This window comes from Wasmannia auropunctata, unplaced genomic scaffold, assembly GCF_000956235.1.
Source record: "Wasmannia auropunctata unplaced genomic scaffold, wasmannia.A_1.0 LD336099.1, whole genome shotgun sequence".
In the NCBI taxonomy this organism is placed as follows: Eukaryota; Metazoa; Arthropoda; class Insecta; order Hymenoptera; family Formicidae; genus Wasmannia; species Wasmannia auropunctata.
In genome coordinates, this window is record NW_012026791.1 from 1404203 (window position 1) to 1426836 (window position 22634).

General features: G+C 44.9%; 1 protein-coding gene across 1 annotated transcript in view; it reads left to right on the top strand.

Annotated features, from left to right (window-relative positions):
• The first annotated feature begins 3637 nt into the window (after nucleotides 1-3637).
• LOC105462438 (transcription factor Ken 2) overlaps nucleotides 3638-22634 on the top strand; it is a 32127-nt gene continuing 13130 nt past the window's right edge. Inside the window, exon 1 of the mRNA XM_011709032.1 lies at nucleotides 3638-7198. The gene's annotated coding sequence lies outside the window, so the exon portion shown is untranslated. The remainder of the gene's footprint in view (nucleotides 7199-22634) is intronic.

Genomic DNA, 22634 nt, shown 5'->3' on the forward strand with positions numbered 1-22634 from the left:
TTGAGCGGTTGACATTTTTCATGGTTACGCGAAAAGGGTAAATCTCGGGTTGGCGAACATTTATTATTCGGTTCAATCTGGAGATAATTAATATGATGTCGTATGAATTGTTGCCGCTTGTTTTATTAACCTGTCATCTGGGATAAAATTCTGAGTCATCGATCTAACAATCGTAAATAAAATTCGTCTATATATTATTGAACATTATGTTTACAAAAATAATTATAAATTCATGCATTTTTGTATTTACAACAATTTTAATTACGTTTATACGTAAAGTAATCCAAATACATTGTACAGATTCGTAAATATTATATACATTCCACAAAATTAATTGACCAAAAAATTATTGATTATGCATTGTGACGTCGTCGGTCATTAAGTGCGCAGTGCTGTGTACTTGTGACCGTTAAAAGAATCACGAATAAATTGCAATTCTTTCTTTCATCAATTATTTTCGCATTGGGCGAGTGCGGAAGGCCGCTGCAGCAGCAGCCAGAAGGAAGCTTGAGAGCGCGCTGAGAGATGATAAAGACGCCGTCACGTCAAATCCGTCGCATCGGCAGCCGCATCAGCTGTTCCACGACCTCCTTTCGTCCACGGCGGCCCTCGGATGAGATTCGTCTAACGCGCTAAGTATAGCCGTCGTTGCTGCAATCCCCGCGTACGCATCGTCATGCGTACCAGATCCGATCGAGATGACAATCCCGCCTTGGCGTGACGCGCGAGCGGGTGACAGCGAGACACGAGAGAACGAAAAACGGAGCCGGTCGCACATTAAAAGCAGATTAAAAGCGAGGACGGCTCGCATGAGAGTTCGCATCGTGTCGCGCATGCAATCCGTCTGCTAAATAATAAATAATCGCGACGGTAATTAAAACATTTACGATTCTCGTTAACGAAGGCGGTTAAGGATGGCGTTTGACGAACGACGCGACGACGCGAGAAATACGTGCGCGTATTCGGACTTCAGTTGACTTGCATAACGCGCTTTTGACACGACCCCGTCGTCACGACTCTCGTTTCAAAATGTTGGAAACAATCGCGCGCTTTCAATGACGACTTCGTTACATAAAGCGGTGACAAAGCAGTACATTTATTAATCCACGTGTTTCCGACGTACTTTCCTGACGGTCGATGAGTTTTTTTTTCGCATAACTGTTTTTACTACACTGATAATTAATCCGTAATATTTTACTCTGGTATACAAGAAGAGTGATGTAAGCAGAAATTAAAACCGATATCAACGATTTTATTTCACGACATTCTAATAAATAAACGAGTGGATATCGTTTTCCGCAGCATCGAAAATCTTTGAATTGAACGAAATTATATTGGTTTCAATCGCGGCTCTTGGCTTTCCGATTGCGGGCTACGTGTTCACCGAGCGAACGAAACACCGTGGTCCAGCCACGAACGGAGTGGTGGACATTAATCGGAAGGTGTTTACCGTCGAATCATTCAAGCATTTCGCGATCGATCGCTCGTAAAACGCCTGAGTCGCTGCAACAAGCGACCAGAATGTCGATATAATTCCACCTGATGAGAAAGAGACCTTTACGTACCGCCTTCATGTTTTTCGAAAGAGAATGCGCGCATACGAGAGAGAAGAGTAGAAGAGAGAAAGAGTAAGGAAGAATGAATGGAAGAGTTGTTTGGAGTTATAGGAGAAAGGCGCGAGAAAGGAAAAGTTAGACTGAAATAATGAACGGTCCGTTGTTTCACGAGCGCTCAAAGATAACGCGCAAATTCATACCACAATTCAGTATAGACATTTTCATTTTTAATTCTGTCTCTCTCTCTCTTTCCCTTTCATATACCCAAATTGTCATATTCCAATAATCTAAAATGTTGAAAACCCACATTTAGTTTTAGTAACAAAGTACGCGTATATATATGGAATCTCTCGTGATTTGTATCTTGTAATTTTAACAAAAGTTTTTCCAAAATACAATATTACATCCGAGAACAGCGGATAATTAATAAAAAGACGAAATTCCACTATACAAGAAATACAGCAATATATAATTACAAATCAATGTAAGAGAAGAAAAGTAAATCGAGATCGAGGAGCGGCATCAAAAAGAACATTTAAAGCGTCGTAATAGTGAGACAAAAAAAGAGATGAAGAAAAGGAAACGTGGAGGACGTAGGAGGAGCATCACTTCACCAATGAATTGGAAGAAAAAAAAAGTAGAAAATGAAAAGGATGGAAGAAACGAGGGCGGAGAGAATTGTAAAAGCATGGACACCTTCACCAATGATGGTCTAGGGAAAAGAAAAAAATATCTGAAAGCAAAGACCGAAGAAACGAAAGAGGGCGGAGTGGAAATCATATAAATGCAGAAAGAGGGGGAGAAAGGTACGAAAGACGATGCAACGGAATGGATACAACGGAAGAAACGAGAATGTCAGCAGGTAGTGAAGGGTACAGAAAGACCAGAGGAACTAGGAAGAAGCTAATAGCAGATCACTGCGGCACTCGCTCCATTCTTATATATTTTACGCGCGCGCAGGCGTGAATGCCTTGTACTTGTATTACACCATTGCAACGACAAGGAGTGCTTCTATTCTGTCGCGTATGAATGACGAGGATGGGAAACCGTGCATAGAGCCTGAGCTGGTGTGCGTCTTCGCGTACACGCTAGAGCAGTACTGAGAGAAAGATAAAGGAGGGGAGCGGAGGAGGGAGTGAGAGAGCGAGGAGCTGTAGGAGGGAGACAGGGCGCGAGAAGGGACAGAAGGATAGGGGTGAGAAAGAAAGAGAGAGACAAGAAGACGGCGCGGGAGAATCGTGCTCCAATAAAACGGACGGAGACCGGAGAGTGTGCTCTTATCGCCTTGTGCATGTGCACTGGCGGAACATGTAAACCACCGCGCGTATAAGCGAAGACGTGCAACATACACGCGAAAACCTATACACATGCGTGATCGCTCGTATGTTACACAAAGAGATAGATAGATAGAGAGAGATAGAGAGAGAAAGAGCGACACCTCACCAATAAGACCTAGGCAAGAGAGCTATTTGTAATGCAATAGTGAGAGCACTAGTGGGGAAAGAAAGAGTGGAGGAAGGTAGTGGTAGGTGGTAGGTGGAGTACCTCCTGGTGGGGGAGAAAGAGCAAGAAAGGGAAAACGGGAGATAGACGCGTAAAGAGAGAGAAAGAGAGACGGAGAGATGAAGAGAGGAGAGGTGGAGCAAAAGGGTGTGCGAGCGAGAGAGAGACAGAGGAAAGGTGCCACTCAACGTGGAACCAATACCACGATCGCTTTACAAATAAACTCACGGACTCGCAAAACCTCTTCCTCGGTGCAGAATATAACGTCAGGATGGCAGAGAGAAACGCGCTTTTCGGACCCTCAACCCCTTCTGGGCCCCGTAAATCTACGGGGCCCACCTGGCCTCTTCTATGCCACTACCACCCGCCACTATTACGGCTACTGCCGGCTATCACCATCACCGTCACCATGACCACCACTACCGCCGCTGATCGCCGTCGTAGTGGTACTCATTCGACGCGTAACGTATAGCCGGCTGCCACTACTACTAATGTGAAGCAACCACCACCACCGCCGCCACCTCCTGCCGTCCGGCTCTACCTCTCTTCGCGCTTACCTAGGACAGAGAAAGAGCGAGCGCGAGCGAGAGGGAGAGTGAGAGCGGGAGAGTGAGAGAGAGAAAGAGAGAGGTAGAGAGTAGAGTGAGAGAGGGTCCCGGCTTTGCGCAAAAGTTACGACGGAGCGAGGAGCAGTGAGACACATCACGGAGACCGGAAGAGAACCCTCTCTCCCTGAAGAAGTCCTCCGATGTAAAGAAAGAGAAAGAGAGAGAGAGAGGGGGAATAAAAGAGAGAGAGAGAGAGAGAGAGAGAGACAGAGAATAAAACAAGGAGAAAGAGCGGGAGAGAAAGATAGACAGGCAAGAAGAGAGAGGGAGAGAAAGAGAGAGATAGCGAACACGCGCGAAAAACATACGTCGACTCCAATCGAGAGTGTCACCGCTTGTGTGCGCGCGGGAGTGCGATACGGACCATCACGAGGAAAACTGACAACGACGTCAAGTGTCCTCTTCGCTGTTCGCCGCGTGTTCACACCGCGAATACACGTGGTAACGACATAGTCCTCCCACTTCCGGATATCCTACGGAAGTGCACCAATTCGATTGGATCTCTTACTAGTTACCTGAAGCCTGAAGTGATCTCGTTGCAAATTACATAGTTACAAATCGATGTGTTATTACCTGCGACCAACCTTTGCGAATGACAAATTTGAAAGACAACAGATACATCCCCTGCTGTGACACATATTATCATCGTATTTTCGATCATTGAAACGTGTTTCTTGGTGCAGACATAAGATGAAATAGAAATGTCAAGGAAATATCTCCGAAAGATTTAACTGCTCCAGTCTACTGAGAAATTTGTTTCTTTGAAAGCTTTGCTGGTCCTATACGATTGCTGCTGATTGTTAGCGGAAAGAGATATAAGGAAGTGAAGGAGTTGAAAGAAAGTGAATAAGGAAAAAAAGGAGAAGAAAAAAGGGAAGAAGAAAAAAACAAATAGAAAAAAAAGAAGAAACGAAGAGAAGAAGAAGCCTCGAAGCTGAGACCAGAACTCGTTGCACGTTCGCCGCTTACGTACCAGCAAGAGCGGGCCGTGTTGTGTAAGAGCTGAAAGTAAAAGTTGAAACCGTCGACTTCAACTCACGGGAGCGCGTACCGCGCGCGCTAAAATCCGATCCTGCCTCCCGTAGGCTGGGTATCGCCGAATATCTCTTGCTTCTCTCTCTCTGCCCGTCTTTCTCCGGCGACTTTCTCATTTCGTTCTTCCTCCTGGAGAGAGAGAGAGAGAGAGAAAGAGAGAGAGAGAGAGAGAGAGAGAAAGAAAGAGAGAGACAGAGACAGTGAGAGCGTGCCTGCGTGTATTCGTGCGTGCGTCCGGATTCGCATGATCGCGAATTCCCCTCCGGCGCCCTTGACGAGAAGCATCGCCGATGTGGAGGATCTACGCGTCCCAGAGAAGCCGAAGAGGGCGTACTAGGGAAAGAACAAGAGAAGAGAAGAGGGACGGTGCTTCGTTCATTGCGTAACGACGTTTTCTAGTCCGCTGCTTCGCGAAATACACTCGCGCGTGGTATTTCGTTCGCACGCTCGCGTTCGCGGAGGTGTGTATATCGGGCGCGTGTGCGGAGGTATCCCGAAGTTTTCGATCGTCGGGGGTGGTCCGGGGTCGAAAACGCGTGTCGCTGAGCCACGGTCGCGAGTGACACGGCGCTGACAGCGAAAACGAACGATGGAAAGTGATTGGTCCCGCGCGTTTCACTCCGTCCTGCAGCGCGAAACGCGAATGTTCAAGGTCACAGTCGCTGGTATCCCACCGGTAATTCGTTTCCGGAATTGCTAGAGAGTGGTCTTCGTTGTCGTCGTTGTCGTCGTCGCCGTCATCGTCGTCATCATCAACATTATTATCATTATCAACGAGCGGCATCCCGGTAGCACCACCGTGGAAGGACTCGACGTGCGGTATTCGCGTGCGAATTTAACCTGTCTCTCTCTCTCTCTCTCCCTCAGTTCACGATCGACAGCGCGCTCGCTTTTACCTCGCCGCCTCGTCCGGGCGCAAGAAGTTTCGCAAAAGGGATTACAACACGCAGAAGAGAAAGGAGACAGACAGACAGACGGAAAGGGAGACGCGGAAGGGAAAAGGACAGCGAAGAAAGAGAGAGAGACAGTCCGAGACGGAGAGGGAGAAAAGGAGAAGGAGGAGAAGGAGGAGGAGGAGGAGGAGGAGAGGAACAGACCGCGATACGACAACCGTGTGCGCGAAAACCGCAGGAGGAGGACGCGGATTTCTCGCGCGGAGGACAGGAGTCCTCGCGACCGTCGCGTGGTTCGACGACGAGGACGAGGAAGACGTCGAGCGAGCCTTACCTCGGCTCGCTCTCTCGGAACGACGAGAAAGAGGCGGAGGGCAGACCGCGGTAGCGAAGGACGGGTCTGAAAGACGATCCGGATGTGGCGAGATCCACTCGCTTTCCGCTCTCCCGCTCTCCTGTCGATCGTTCACGGTGCGTCGCGCCGCACGACGACGTTGAATTCGCGTTGAAAGCGGCGCGAGAGAAATTTGGTAATCCGCGATAAAGGAGCAAACACTGAAATACAGGGGAAAACGCCGCAGCGACGTTCGCCGGGGACACACGCGGCCGAGCGGAATTAAAAGTGCGTTTAAAAAGGTTAGCGGGATAAAAAAGGCGCGCGCGCGAAAGGATAAGAGAAAGGAATAGGAGCCACCTCCGAGTCCTTGAGAGTACGGGTAAAAGTGCCGCGCGCAGAGCCAGCCGGTTGACCCTGGGCAGTCAACGGGGCAGACCCCGTTGGAGAAAAAAAAAGTTCTCCGTCATCGTCGTCGTCGTCGTCGCCCTTAATCGTCGTCGCGGACGTCGTCAAGGATCGTTCCGTTCCGGGCTGACGAATCTCTCTCTCTCCACGACGAATCTCCTCGCGTTGAGTTTTAGGTGATCTAAATAGAGGAAGCGGGTTGTACCGGTAGTGTGCGTGTACACTTGTGTTGCGTTGCGTGCGTGCGTGCGTGCGTGCGTGCGTGCGCGCGAGACAAAACCACGTGTGTGACATCGCGCGAGCGGGCGCGAGCAGAAGAGCAGCGAGACGAAACGCAATGACGAGGAGGATCGTGAAGAACGGCTGATTGCGAACGACGTCCACGAAGACGGTGTTGGATCCTCCTCACTCTTGACCGACCGACGGCGCCGAGATTTTCGTCCGTTTTCCGTTATGTGCGTTGGAGACCATGTGCAGCAGTCGCGCGCGTTAAGAACGCGTCCGCGAGTGTAAAGTGATAACGAAGTGCCGGATATAATACCACCGAGCGTGGTCGCCGCGAGCGTGCTCCTCGTGCACGTTTCTCTCGTTCGTCGTTACCGCTACTGATCTGTTTCACTCAGTGCCCAGTGGTGGTGATCCATACCGCGAAATATCAATGTACGTCACGTGCCCGCAGCGTCGTCCACGTCGCCGATGTCACGGGATCACGGCTCGTCGTCGCCGGCTCGCGAAGAGAATGTTTTTCACATGACTCGACGAGGTAATCCCGTGGGATTTATACTACATCGCATTGCTCATCCTGGATACCGCCACCGATCGCACGTCGGACAGCGAGCGCAGTAGTAGAAAAAGCATAAGGTGAGAAAAATGAGGACGGTTTATGTTGTAAAATTTACGGATACGATTTCGACTCCGATTATGTAATGCTCCCTCTCCCCGGGAATCTCTGCTTTTGCGGAAATCGAAACGGCGCGCGGCGCGGCGTCAGCTGGCGGAGCCTCTCTCGTCGGGTTAATTGCGCGATCGCTCGCCTATCGCCTTGATCGCGAGCCCGGTAAATCGGTAGTCTGTTGCAAAAGGCGATTTAAAAGATTGACACGTTCATTGCCACACGGCATCGCACGACACGTTCGGTTCTCACGCCAGTGATATATTCTGCGTTTATACTGGCGAACTTGGCGTAAATAATCGACAGGTGCTATAAACGCTTGCCGATAAGCTCCAGATAAAAAGCCCATAAGTTTGTTTTTCACGCCACGTGTTTATGTTCCGTTGACTAATTGCGACAACGTATAATTGTATTAATTTTATCACACGTCTGCGATTCGAATGGTTTAGAACATGTCGCCTCGCTATGTGAAGATCTAAAAACAAATGCTCCGATTGTGCTCCGATTTCTTCACGCGAATACAAAAGTTTCCGAGCCGATTGTTCTGTATATAATTGCTGATTCATAATATTCCAATAGTATATACATCAGTATAGGGACGAATTGAACGAGGTAAAAAAGGAGACGTGTATAGTTATAAGAATAAATCACGCTGCGATATTGCGAGTTAAAACGACTTTGACTCGATCCTCCTGTTATCGTTCCATATTTCGAGTGGAGTTGTTCTCTCGCGGTGTTAGTTCTCGGCGTGCTTAAGCGAGGGTTAAGGATGATCGATGATGTAATGTTGACACAAGCGTTGGAAAATGTTTGCAGTCACTTTTACGGATATGATATGATAAAGTGAAAAGATACAGGTATTGATCTGTGACGGCGATCGGCGCTAATCGACCGAGAAGACGATGCGATTCTTACATGGCGTGTCTATAAAATATCTTTTGACGTTTTACATTATTAATGGACACAGTTTTTCGTTCGTGCATTTAGACACACGTGGTGCCACCTGATGCCGATTTTTCCACTTCGTTGTCAGGGCTCGTGCCATTTTGTATCTAAACGAAACGGTGAAACAGCGATAATGAGGCAATTGTCGCGATTGTCGACTGACATTCCATGCGATTGGATGCAAAAGGCGGTGCAAATTAATGCGGCGACATAATTGGCAGTAAAAACGACGGCCAACGTGTAATGTGACAGATAGATAGATCGCGGCGAGAACAGAGCTGACAATGAGAAATTATGACCGGCGGGACCACGAAATGATATAGTTATTGTCATCTAAAAAAAACTGTTCCAGTTTCCGTTTGAGAGATCACGCTAAATTATGTAACGCATAGGCGTATGTAAACTAAACTCATTAAACGATAACTATGCTAAGCTGACAAAGCGCGATTCTTTATTGCTTATTATGTTGATATCCATCTTTATTGTTTAAATAAAAAAAATATATATATATATATATATATTACTGCTAATATCCCGCGGAGAAACTTATTCATTAACGGAATATAATGAGCGTAATCGTGGAGAATCTTTCCACTCGCGCAATTCGATAAAAAGACGCAATAGTTCGATTACATTAATATGCATAGAAATTTTTTATTAATATTTGTTTTTTTTCCTAGTGTTTTACATGTGCGAAAAGGCACTTTAATAATAAATGTGTTTACGTCAAATACATGTTTAATGAACAAACATGTTATAAATTGACATCATTATCTTATCATCGATGATTCATATGTGTAGAAATTTTGAAAGTTGGCGGCATTTCGACCGTTGCGAGATGATCTCGAGGTTGTCTCAGGAGTAGCAAAGCAAGAAAAATATGAAAGCAGGAAAAACAGGAAGCCGAGTGAAACCGTCCCTGTGTGTGCAACGAATAAAATATGCTTAATGTCGTGCGTCGTAATAGGCAGTTATAAACTCTTTCATGTGTGTGTGTGTGCGTGCGAGGAGGGAAGGGGGGAGGGGAGAAGATGCGGGAAGGCACAGGAAAACCTCTTCTGAGCATAATAATTCAAGTTCAGCGGCGCACCATGGTCGCAATATGGACGATTGTTGTGTAACCGTTTCGAAAGAAAAAGACAAAAAGGAGAAGAAGAGGAAGGGAAAAAAAAAGAGAAACGACGAGCCGCTCCTCTCGCGGAGTCCAGTGTGGTCATCAATGGCGTGGAATGACGAATCGGAGAGAAAAAGCGATCTCCTGTCAAGGTCGCGTATCGAAAGGTGCCTCCGCGTTCGCCATTTCGCATTCATCTTGCCATTATCTCGCGGACGAGAGCTCGCACGGCGCGCGCTCTTACGTAGTTCACGGGCTGCATAGAGTGTGCATCGACGCGTGTATACCGCGAATGCGGCAGACAAAATCACCGTCGGGGCCCCCGAAAAGGTGAACCAGTCGAAATTCCGTGTTCCCGCGACTTTTTGCTCGCGCAACATCACGCGCGCGCTCCGCTCTTTACTGGATACGACAATAATCGCGGCGCGAGAAAGTTTCTTTGGTAAGCGACAGCTGACTGCAAGTATTCTCCTTTTCCTAAGATACGCGTGCAAATTAAATTTGTGTAGATCCGACATTATTTTGAAAAAAATATTTGCTTGTAATAATAAATAATTAAAAAAATTAATTATTATCCAAATTCATCTAGAATCCAAATGAGGAAATAGCATTTTGTTTGTTGTTCAACACCCATTATATATTTTTCTATCTTTAGCTTCATTATTATTCTGAACTGCGCGCTTCGAAATTCTCTCTATTTCGTTTTTTTAAATAATTTATTTTATCTTTATCCTTTTTGTAATATTATCTCATGCGCGATACAAATGACAGAAAATATTTTTAAGCTTACGAAATTATTATCTGTTAACTGAAGTGCAAAGTATCCGAGGGAAATCGAAAGAAGCTAATTTTTCTGAGTAAAAACCAATGTTGCAGCTGATAATTCTTAATACTTAAAGGCGTTTAACGCAAATCCTAAATGAGTTTCCTCACGTTAATTAGCGATAGCTTGCTACGGAGTCATTCGCACTATCGTCTGCGCGAATAAATTTGACTATGTCAACCGTCCGATTTCGCCAAGCTATACATCGGGAACCTAATTCGCAACGGAGATTTATGGCCAAATCATTTAACGTTCGCGACCGCAAACATTTGACGATAATTATTTGTGCCTCCGAACACATTCCATCGTCACTCTCCTTAAATTTACCGAAGCCGCGCGCGCTTCGCGGAGTTGCCCGCAACTCCGACGTGCAATTACCACGTTGCGCGGCCATGAGAAAAAAGATGAGCGAAAAGAGTATCTCTGTGCCACAAGCAATTATGAATAATTAATACCTATTTGCGCCTGCTAATTGAAGGAGAAAAATATTGCGAACGTCAAACGTTGCGTGTAACATTTCGATGGGAAAGAATTCTCGCGAATGGTAACATCCAATTGTGACACTCTCTCTCCTTTTTACTATCGCACAAATAATAGTTTACATTCAAACGCCGTGTTAATCAGCATTCTGAATCCTGCCGAGTCAGTTTCTTTTAAAAATCGTAGGATTAATTTGTCATTATTATTGATCGATTAATTTAATTGATATTTTTCACATTCAATATTTTTAATTGCCAAGTAATCGGTAACGAGATAGAAGTAGGTTATACGATCAATGCAATTAATTAATGAGATAATAAACGATTTTGTAATCTGTTGATATTATCGGAACGCGATGTAGAACACACGTCCGATAATCGACACGCATCGATATCAATCAATCGATTTGAAAAAAATAGGAATGAACCACGAAGTGAATCACGGATTCGCAAAGTAAACTGACTCGAGTTTATTTCTGCTAATGACGGGCAACCTGTCGGATCGAATACGATTATAATTAATAACCCATAAAGTTTCTATTCGCCTTCGAGGAAGATACTATTTCTTGAAATGATTATGTCCGCGAATAAACGGAATGCACGTGGAGTTTATTATCGTGTTTATCAATGACTCTATTGAGAATTCTATTATCGTGGCTTGATGTCATTAACGTGGATATCGCGAGATAACCGCAATCCAGATAAACGACGCGCCAAGTGCTAATAGGATATTCGTAAACCCCTTATCGATCGCGGTATCGTTTTCCGCGTTTCCAAAACAAACACGGCACGTAACGCTCGCTCGTGTGCAATCCTTTCTCCAGATAGTTGCAATTAAAATAATAATTAAATCTCTTAAGATTACACATGTCTTAGGCAGATTGTGTGTAGTGTCAAAAAATAAATATATATATATATATATATAGCTGAAAGTAACATTCTTTTTTATTATAGCAAAATTGTGGAAATAAAACGTGACGTTAAAAAAATATGTGCTCGCGTTAAAGATAAAGGATGAAAAAAGATGATACCCCATTTGCAGCGTGAATTACGTCGATCCATCATGAAGGAAGACAATGCACTTTTCTTCGTGCGCTTCATATTTTCGCTCTCTCGGTACTTTTCCACCTTCCACGGTTCGTCCGTTCCCTTCTCAGGCGTTTCTTCTGCGCGTATGCGATAAGATGCTTATTAAGACGCGCTATTCCCGGCATGCCAGGTCCGGATTGGTCGAACGGCGCGTTAAATGAAGTTGCAATTAAGAGAGCTAAAAGCCACGCGGCCGACTATGCCTTCTCAAGGCCTCGGGCCTCGCCAGAGCGTACTTCCGCTTCTGATTAGCTTCCTCTTTTCCCACATCGTCCTCGCCGTGCTCTCCCTTACCTCTCCGCCGCCTCTCCTCCACATCCTCCTTCTCCTCCTTCCCCCGTCCTTTCTCTTCCCTTCATCCTCTTTTCCCTCCTCTTCTCTTTTTTTTTGTCCCGTTTCCCCTTCACATCTCTCCTCGTGGTCTCTCTTTATCTCCCGGCCTGTGTGCCTTATCTCGCACCGTGGGAATCCGCGCGTGCGATTCGCGCCGCGAGGGAGGAAGTGCTCATTCCCGTTTCTCGCCACGGCGCTTCTCTCCTTTCGCGCCTTCGCGATCGATCCGCGCGACAACGTGATGACTTCGTCCCACACGAATCCACACTTGTTGATATTACCGAACCGTGCAATTTCATCAGTTATCAATAACGCAAGTCCGATTCGAGAATTATAGGAAATTTTAATTATCTTATACATTATTATTAAAGAAATTCCTCGATCATTTTCGGAGCTTCATCGAAGAAATATTAAATGATTGAGAGAAAATAATCCCACAACCCTTGGATTCATTTTAAATAATTGCATCGACTCTTAAGAGTTATAATCCATTACACGGAGAGAATTTTTTTTTAATTTACCCTGTAAATCATGTTAATTGTGGGACAATATAGTATTTAGGCAAATTTTACTGTGCACTACAATAAATTTTACTGCACAATTAACATGATTTGCAGGGTAAATTAAAAAAAAATTCTCTCCGTATATAAATATTGAACAGATACTTATGTTTAAAAATAGATTAGATCTGCATGATCGCATTTTTACAGTAGTAAGCAAATCGCCAAATGACGTTTGATTTTTTTAGTTTTCGAATTTCCCATCAAATAGTTAATCTGATCATCCGATACGTGTGATGGTCGGATGGTCGGTGCTTGCGCAATATCGACCTATAATGCGGGCGCGGTTATGACTTGTAGATACGAAGGACGATACTTTATCTGAATCCCACCACAGGTCGACGGGGACATTTTCAAGACCTAAATGACACATAATGCCGAACAGTTTTGCATAAAGTAGTACAAAGTTGCAAGTTTACGGATGCACGGCGAATAAATTTGCGTATGTAACACTCCTCCTGTCTACATATGCCCGCTGGCACGTAGAATCGCGGGCAAAGGTGTCCGCGGGTGTTTGTCGTGGAATCGCATCAGAGAATCTTAGCGTACGACTGTCCGGAAAGGTTTTTCACGTTCGATCGTTATAGGATTCCTACAGTCCAGATAAACGTTATTTGTTTCGCTCTCGGGTAGCGAAATAAATAACGTTTTCAAACAGTTCGAGGTTACGAAAGTCATTTCGCCGCGGCCGGCCGAAGGAAGCCGTTTACCGTTTTGCTTTATTTCGTCGCAGTGAGAGGCTTAATTCCGGGTGATTATTCATGACTGTCCGAAGACTTGTTGCAGGAAACTCAACTCGTATACCACAAAGAACCCCGGGGAAATGACCGTTCTATTGTAGCGCTACCGTCACGTGTAATAGCAAAATTAGCCGTGAAAATCGATGCACGGACGATGGATAGTTATCATTATGTATTTGTCGATCCACCGCGGAGTTCAATTGAACGAGCGACATGTAGCGTCCATTATTGTTACGTTGGTGTATCGAGGTGTATTAGAATCCGTGCGCAATTATCGACGTGATACAAACCGATGAATCTTTCATGTAACGAATCACATCGAGATTTAATTCGCCTTTTTTTTTTTAGTCGCGTCGGAATAAAGCGTTTTCGGGATCTTCGCGAACAATCTGCGCAAGTAAACGCGTATTTAGCGGTTAAAAAAACTAATAAAGTTTGGCGTATAGAAATTGCGCATATTTACGATCGAAATGACGTCATTAAAATACACCTTTCCGTTTGTTAATGTATGCACCGTTCTAACACGAGGAAGGAAAATAAGCTTAGAAGGAAAATAATTTTTGATCCAGACACAACGCTCGCATCGTTCTTATAAGAGCTCTGCCAACGAAATTCGCCGAACGGCGATTAAGGATTCGAAATTTCGTCGTTTTCCTCGCGTTTACTAAATGGCCACGGCGCGGCGGCTTGCGAAAAGCGTGACTTCAACGATTTAGGACGTTAGGCGAAAATGTTTCGTTCGCCGCGTAATACTTTCACCTGTGCCGAGTCGTGCCGAATTGGCAGGTACAATTACGGCGGCCGATGAAATTTCCGTCGATTGTACGAAATACGGTTGTTGTGCCGCGGTTGTGCTATTCATAAATATCACGTCTCTAAAATGAGCCTCGTGCGCAACGCACCTGTGCTCCTCATATCATCCGTAGCTTTATATTGAAGAAAGTTTCGCATGCATTCCGACATCAACCCGTTCCCTACGTCGATCGAATAAACCCGTCTGCCTGGACGTGTCGCAACCTTGAAAGTTTGGCTCTCGAGAGTCTCGTAAATTCTCTTACGAAGTTTCGGAGCGGTTGATCGTTTATCATGTGCCATTCCATGCGCAATCTGTTCGAACTTTTAAGTGACTTGTCGATTAGTATTTACGTAGAACAAGTCATAATTTTACACTTTTTTTCACTTATCAGTAGTTTTTACAAATAACAACTTAATGATTTCCTTTTTTCTTTGCAATTAATTTTATGTATTTTTTAAATATAGAGTCACAACGTTTCGCGTGTATATTTATCGGTCTTTCTACATTAATTGTTTATACAATGTTTAAATAATTTTAGAGTAACGAACACAAAGATATGAAATGTACGAAGAGCGAGCATTTTGAATTAATCATTTCTAAAGACATGTTATGAGAAATTAAATTAAATGTGATAGATATTAAATTGATTATGGGCATTAATCGATCCCCGTCGGCACTGAAACCTGTTGCGTATCGGCGCAAGAAATATATATGTACGTTTTAGCGTGGTACCAAATGCACAGCTACGGCCAATATTGTAAATTGAAATGCTACACGGGGAGAGATTCGCGTCCTACAACTCATGCTATCCCACGCACGTGTATATAGAAGATCATTGTTTGAATTTATTTCCTAGTTGCCTAACGCACACTGCTCTATTGGCCCTTCGACGTTGCCAAAGAGGTACAGAAATATCGAAACCGAACATATATCTCCTCCTGTAGCTTTCACGAAAAAGCTAGGTACCAGCGTTATTACGTAATTTAAAAGTCATATATTTCTCACAAGATCGTAGGCTATACTCGAGAGCGTAGTAATACTTTCGGCATTGTTCGACGGTCACCATTACGGTAACGCCGAAAATGAAAGGATTATCGTAATTCGGTCGTCTATACACATTCCGCGTAGACGTAGATATTACACGAGCGCGTAATTTCGCCACCGGAATATTACACAATTTTACAGCTTGGCGAATGTGCGGCTGGGATCTCTGGTGTGCCTGGCGTCCGCGTCGCGGGCGGCGCGCGGCGGGTCGTAACAGAAAATTATCGTAAAGTCGGGCGCGGAATCGCATGACGGGAGAGCCGCTCGCGCGCCCACGCGCGGCGGCGTGTGTGTGTGTGTGTGCGTGTGTGTGTGTGCCCGCGAGAAAACATAATCGTCCCTCGCCGCCTCTTACCGCGGCGGTCAGGAAAGCTCTCGCGCGTTGCGATCCGCGATACCGCGGATATAACGTGTATGTACACATACGTGGCTTAACGTACGCTTATACGGTCGCCTCTGCACAGGTACACGACCGGCGCGGCGCGGCGACCGCCCGGCTGGTATTTTGCCCGCTCGTTTCTGGGCCCGTTCTGGGGCTCGTGGCGATTGTAAATCTCGCGCTCTTGCGGGTCCCCGCGGGCGGCACGGGCATATACCGCGAGTAACAGCACGAGTAACAGCGGCCCCGCGAGTACCTACCTACCTCCGCCAACCCTTTCTACCTTTCCTTTCACTTTCATCTATCGCGCGAGGCCCCGGCTCGTACACTCGAGGCCCCTTCGGGACTCGCTCGCTCGGTTCGCTCGCTCGCTTCGCCGCTGCCGCCGCCTGCCTGTTACACGCCTCCGTGTAACGTACCCGTACGCGACGCAGAAAAAAGGATTGTATTATTGAAAGAAACGGTAGCGAGGAGAGGTACGAGGGGGGGGGGAGGGGCCGAGGGGCCCCCGCGGTCGATGTGAGTACCTAACGGGTGGAAAAATTCATCGGCTTCTCCCGCTTTCTCCCGCGTTTCTTCGCGCTTCTTTCCTTAAAGCGTCCGCCGAAAAATGACGAGAATATTAACGACATCTTATGTCTCGGTATCTCTCTCTCTCTTTCTCTCTCTCTCTCTCTCTCTCTCTCTCTCTCTCTCTCTCTCAATCATTTGATAATTCCACGATTGTATGATGGAAAAATTGCGGAAGTATTTCGGCGAATAAGATCAAGTAGCGAGATAGATTAATGTATCTCCCGGTTCGTAATACGTTTTCTCGGACTTCAAAAGAGTCGGAGCGTAGAGGCACGTTTCTGCGCGGAAAACCTTTATGAAGATTATTACATCGCGCGCGCGCGCGCGTAATAGCTGCATGGATAGGCTGGTAACGAGCGAGCGAATTGATGTATGCCTTTAAGAGGGCATTGCTTACGAGACGCTAAAAAAGATGCGCCTATCCGTTAGGAAAATAAACACGCTATTACTCGGCACGTACGTAACCGCACCGGTCGTATAGTTACGGCTGTAGTTCACTATCGGAGTTTTTCTCTCGGGCGCAGGTCGTAATCTCGCGTGCGCGCTCGTGTTATGAGTTTTCGCACGAAAAATTGCTCTCCGCTCACGTGGCAATTAACTATCTATCCCCGCTTTAATAACTTCATTCGCTTCTGTTTCACTTTGAAACCCGTAGAATGCGCACCTGTCGAACGGGATTCTCCAAAACTGTCGTATTTTCGTATGCCCGCGGTTACATATTATTTTGGCCACGGCTGCACTGACTTATCGCCTCGATTCTATTCATATTGCTCAATTCATAATTCGGAGCGAACGATTCGGAAATGAGAGATTAAACATTCGGTAACGAAGGGAACGTATAGACCGCACAGCCTCGAAATTACATTCTCTCTTTGTCGGTACATTGTGTTCGTAACGTATGACGTGCTAGGGGGCGATGCGCATCGGGGAGAACTGTAATTTCGAAGTAACGACTCGCGCGCTCAGATGTTGTACACGTCTCTATTGTATATCGCATGAAATACGGGCCGGTCGAGGGGTCGAGCTCGTTCGTACGACAGTGAAAGTGTCCCAATTTGGGAACAGTGAAAGAGTTCACGCGGCGCTGCCGAGTTAACACACAGCGTACACTCTTTACTGATACGCCTCGACGTTTATCGTTTCAATAACAAAACAAACATTCCGTTACAAGCGCATAAATACCTGCCAATGAGAATTCGTACAAGTTAAATATATTTTTTACCGTCTCAAGGAATGTGCGAATCATTCGGTATTATATGTCACGTTAAAAATTAAATAGGCAGACAGAATCGAAGACAAAAGAAATAAGAAATAATATTGAAATGATAATAATTATTATTATGAAACAAGTAATAATATTAAAGAACCAAATTTTTAATTTTTCTTCGTCGAGTTTATTTCACGTCATTATTTTCATTATTTTAATAGTCTGTTTTTATTATATTGTAATATTATATAAAAAAGTATAGTTGTTTTTAAGCACGACAAATTATTATTCAAGTCGATATTTTTGTGCCATCAGTACTATTTAATTATTTAAGAGATATTAATTTGCATACAAATAACAGTGCTTAAACCTTGAACGAACCTTGATAGAAATATTTAGTTATTGAATCAAATATATGCATTTAGATCAATGTTGATGAAGATATAACAATCGGAATAATTAGCATTTTAATGCTCTAAGCTTATCTGTATGAGTTTTTGCTTTTAGTTTAATCACGTTTCCGCTTTGTAATACTACGTTCTAGTTGCAAACAGTGCTTCAATCAGGCAACTGGTATAAAACCGCAAATCTCTGCAATTTGTACGATAAATGTCTGTTATTGTAAATTAAAAGAAAGAGTATTTTGGCAAAATATTGCCGGGCAAAAGTATAGAAAAGCAAGCGCTTTGTAATACAACTGCGAAATCATAATTCAGTTTCGCTGCATTGAATGCGATTTAGATTCTACGTCAGCTGTCGTTAGCATTTAATGGCTGCAATATCGTTGTGGCTATTAAAATTAAATGGCTTAAGAAATCCGTTTGATTCGGCATTCCACTTCCAGCGGCCGTGTGAGAGAAACCTGCGTTCGCGCGCGTTCTGCGAAACAAATCCGCGCGCTCGAATTATGAAACAAAAAGTGACTCGTTTGTGTCGCCGCGCCGCGCCGGGTAATCTCTCCCTCGGTTTCCTCGCGACTTCCTCGCGCGTTTTCACCCGCACATCCGAGCGGCCGTTCGTTCGCGCGCGGAGGCGGACTTTCTTGCTTACGTGTCCGCTTACGTACAGCGCGCTCGGCGCTCTCGTGTACACCTAACTGCCAACGTAATTTCTCCTTCGCCATTGTTACTCTTAAACGATCTCGCAATCGTCGTCTCGCTCTTGTGACATGCTAATCATCCCCGGAGCTTGTTACGTCGCGCCGCGGAACGAGCGACCCAGATAAAGAATTTCATTTCGTTTTTTTTTTTTTTCGATAACAGTCGCTCACCTCTCGCGGCCACTGCGAAAAGGTTTTTTTTACGGCCAATTAGCCGAAAGTGAAGTCGAGATTTGCGGCAACTTTAAGAAAAATTGACGCATGGCACGCGAATGTGATTTATTAATTTTTGAAATAATATATTTCGTTACGTATAATACGTGATAAACATGCGCAGAAGGTGAACTAATTAACTTATCTGTTCACGATAATCGCAATAAAAGAATTTAACGTTTGATAATAATTTCACATCGATAACGTTAATTACGATATTGTATATTACAATAAATTTACCCGTCACTTAATACATAATTAAAACAGATAATTATTAGCACGCAATTCAAAATTTAAATTTATAGTTATCCACGCGTCTCAATGACGGCACAAATTTATTTTAATACGCATAATTCGCAATTCAAATGCAACTACGATGGGTCTCGACTAGTCAAAGCTGTGTCAAAAATGATTCACCACACTACTGATTGTTAATTTTGAGAAACAAGATTTTTCATCAGCTGCTTAAGAATGTCTTTATCGCTGTACTTGAATACCATATCGAAATGCAATCACATTTGCATTTTAACAAAACCGGAGAAAAGTGACTAATGTAAGTGGCGCTTTTAAATCAGTTCTTATCTTCGAATGTGCGATTAGTATTACTAATTTACAGCCGAATTCACAGTCGAAATTGAACCGTGTGCATAATTATAAATTGAAATTTTACTAGGTTACGTATTACGTATACAGAACGAAGCTTTCACGATGAGTAAATAAACATAGAAATTTGAAACTGACTTTTTTCTCAACATTTCGTCGTATATATTATATTATCATCTGTCATTTGTCCTTCAAGTTTCATTAAATTAAAAACACGCGCTCGGGATACGAAAAAGATTCGTAGATTCTGCTGCCGTTCTTCGAGATTGCTGAAATTTTACGTAACTCCAGTCGCATTCAATATTTTCTCTCTCTCTCTCTCTATTTCTCGGAAATAGATAAAAGATTTCCGCTATTAGTGGCACGCACTTTTCGGACACGATGAACGTTGGTCTGGTGGCGCGTTCGCACACTCGCGCGCGAATAGAGCGCGAGCGCGGCGAGAAGCGCGCGCGTTTAGCGACAAGCCTCCACCCACGATGTGAGATCATTGCGATTACGTAAGTGTCCAGCGCGCGGTGTGTGCGGACGGGCGTAAAAGTATCGTGTGGCATACCGCGCTCCGGTGGACGTTATGCGCCGTTGTTTTGCCGACGCCAGTCCTTCTACGTTGCAGTTGAATTTCGCGAGAAAGGTGGAAATCGCGCGCGGCGCGAGCCGAGGGGGGAATTCGCCGATGGCATTTTCTGGAAGCGCGGTATCGCGGAAACGACTCCCCTCCCTCCCTCCCCGAAAACGGATTTCGATGCGAGAATATTAAGGAATTTGAAGATTTCATTTTACAGGATGTAACTCGTATCGGTGGGAAATGGCATATTTATGCCGTTTGCCTGAGAGTTTTGCGCGCGTATCGCGATTAACGTGACGATCGCAGATGGTTTATCCGGGATTTCTTCGGCGTAACGGGATGCAAATTACAGGATGATAATATCTCTCACTGAGATATAATTGGCATGTTAATATTCTAACTATATATACGTTCAAACGCGTTACCGCGAATTAATTATACCACGCGCATGCACAATCTTGTTAAATTTGCGCGCAATTTGAAAGGATTGTATAAACATATATATACGACAAACCGGGTGTGGTGATGCGTTCATAGCAGAATGCACTTTTCTCGCCTTCACTTATATAACATCCTTATAAGGCTGACAGAAGTGACATTCAAGATGTTAGCGGAATGAGAAACGATGGCTGCGTTATTTCGATATAAAATTTTCGCCAAGAGATAACAGACATTAAAATTCATATGACGAAGAGAGGAGAACTAGGGGATAATACAGAGAATTCTGTGTTGCCTGTTAGAATTTTAAAAGAGCCGATTTCAGTCCCATTAGAAAAGTGAAGGCGCGACGAGGGAAAAGGATCGATCGCGAAAGATGAGATTGCGCAACGTTTGAAAATGTCCACGTAACAGGTCGGAAATCGTCGCTAACCGCCGCGACGATCCCGTCACGAGCGATCGAGCGCGAACGGACAAACGGATAATCGAAGGCTTAGATCATCCCGCCGAAGTTCTATCGAATTCTCTCCTCGATCGAGATGGAATCCGCGTTATGTGTTTTCCGCGACGCGCGACAGAGGGGCGCGGGATCTGTACAGGAAGAACGTCGCGCAACGGATGGAAATAGGAAATTATCCAAGGCTGCCACGCGGCACAACAGAATTGCCTGATTAGCTATGTAGATGAAAGTCACGTTACGATTAAAGTGCGACGGCTATCGCGATAAACGATCGTATGGAATTCTATACAAGTATCCTGTGCTTCCGGCGATCGGTGAGCAGATAGCGAGCGCAAAATCGTCGCTCACACGATGGGATCGGCATTGTCAAAAAGAGAGTACAGTGGTGTTAAACTGGCATTAAACAAAAATCGATTTTTGTGATATCGAAGACTTTTAAAGTGAGAGAGAGAGAGACGACGGTTTTTATAATTTCGCTCCTTCCAGAGAGAATGGGACTCTCGAGTTTCGTTCTCTCTAAGAATAATTTTCGAATTATTCCATCATATTCATGTAATAACGTTGGACTTAAACTCTAGAAAACCTGAGATATTGATGCATTAACGTCATATCAGCGTATAAAAAGCATCTTTATTTTTCCACGATTTATTGGATCTCTGTATCGTTTATATCGTTTAGGTAGACCATTATTTCCCATTTTTCGCCGATGTTAATCCGGAGTTGCATCTTTCCGAGAAACGCGGAGATGCGCGTTATTAGCATAAATGCGAAAGAGAGCGAGAGTTGACTTACCACGAAACGATCTTCACTCGCGCGCGGACGTACCTTGTTTCCGCCTGACTCACTTACGGCAAGGCCACGCCAAAAGCGGCGATCTTAAGCTGTATTAAAATAACGCTCGCGAGGCGTTCCCGAGGTGGAGAATGTAAATGCGGCGTGAGAAGTTGCTCGTACAACGTGCGATCAAAAAAAAATTCATCTACATCTTCCGATTTCCACCGCTGCGACTTCGGAGCAGCTCTTTTTACAGCTTCTATATTTGCATTAAAAGCCGCTCCGATTGCCGTGTTAACGACGCTTGCCCGTTAACAGTAAATGCGACGTCGGAAAGTTACATAAATAGTACTTGTTCTCGCGTAACGACATGCATTCGGTACAGAAGCGGAGAGCGGAGAAAAAAAAAAAGGATAATTGACAATTTCATAAATTATTGATGCCGTTTATGTTAATAAAGCGATATTATTCTATATCAATAGCTCCTGAATTTCCACCGCTTACGTCAGTTCGAGAATTACTGAATTGTGCGTTAAACAGTTGGAAGATCTGTAGAGCAGCATCTTTTAAATAAAGCCTAAAATTAACGAAAGCAGGCTAACATTTATCTATTACTTCACTCACTTTTTTCCTGTAGAAATTTCTTTATTAAAATCTCTGTAACAAAAGACCTTGTCGAATTTTCGTTACCTAGATGAAATTTCATTTCGATAAAATAAACATTGGATACGCAACCCCTCGCGTATCCGGAATGCCGCTCGTCCGTCAGACGGGAAACTGCATAACAGCGGGCGGCGAGAGGAAGGAGGAGAAAAAGAAGGAAGGAGAGTCGCGGAAAGGGGGATAAAACGAGCGAATGGAAAGAGAGGAAGAGCGAGAAGCGCGTGTGAGAGGGACGATGCGAGGAGAGAGAAAGAGAGAGAGACACACGGGGAGTTGGTCTTGCGTAACGCGCGCGCGTGCACGCGTGTCCCTCGCGTACGCTCGGACGACGTGGGTGTATGTAGATCTAAGCAGCGAAAGGTCATCCGTTTAATAGTTCCCGATCGCGCGCGTACAGGCCCCGGAGATCGGATCGCCGCGGATGACTAATCCGCGGCCGTAGGTGCCCCGTCAGGCGCGGCGCGTGTGCATCCCGCTGCGCAGTAAAAGCCGCTCTGCTGCAGTT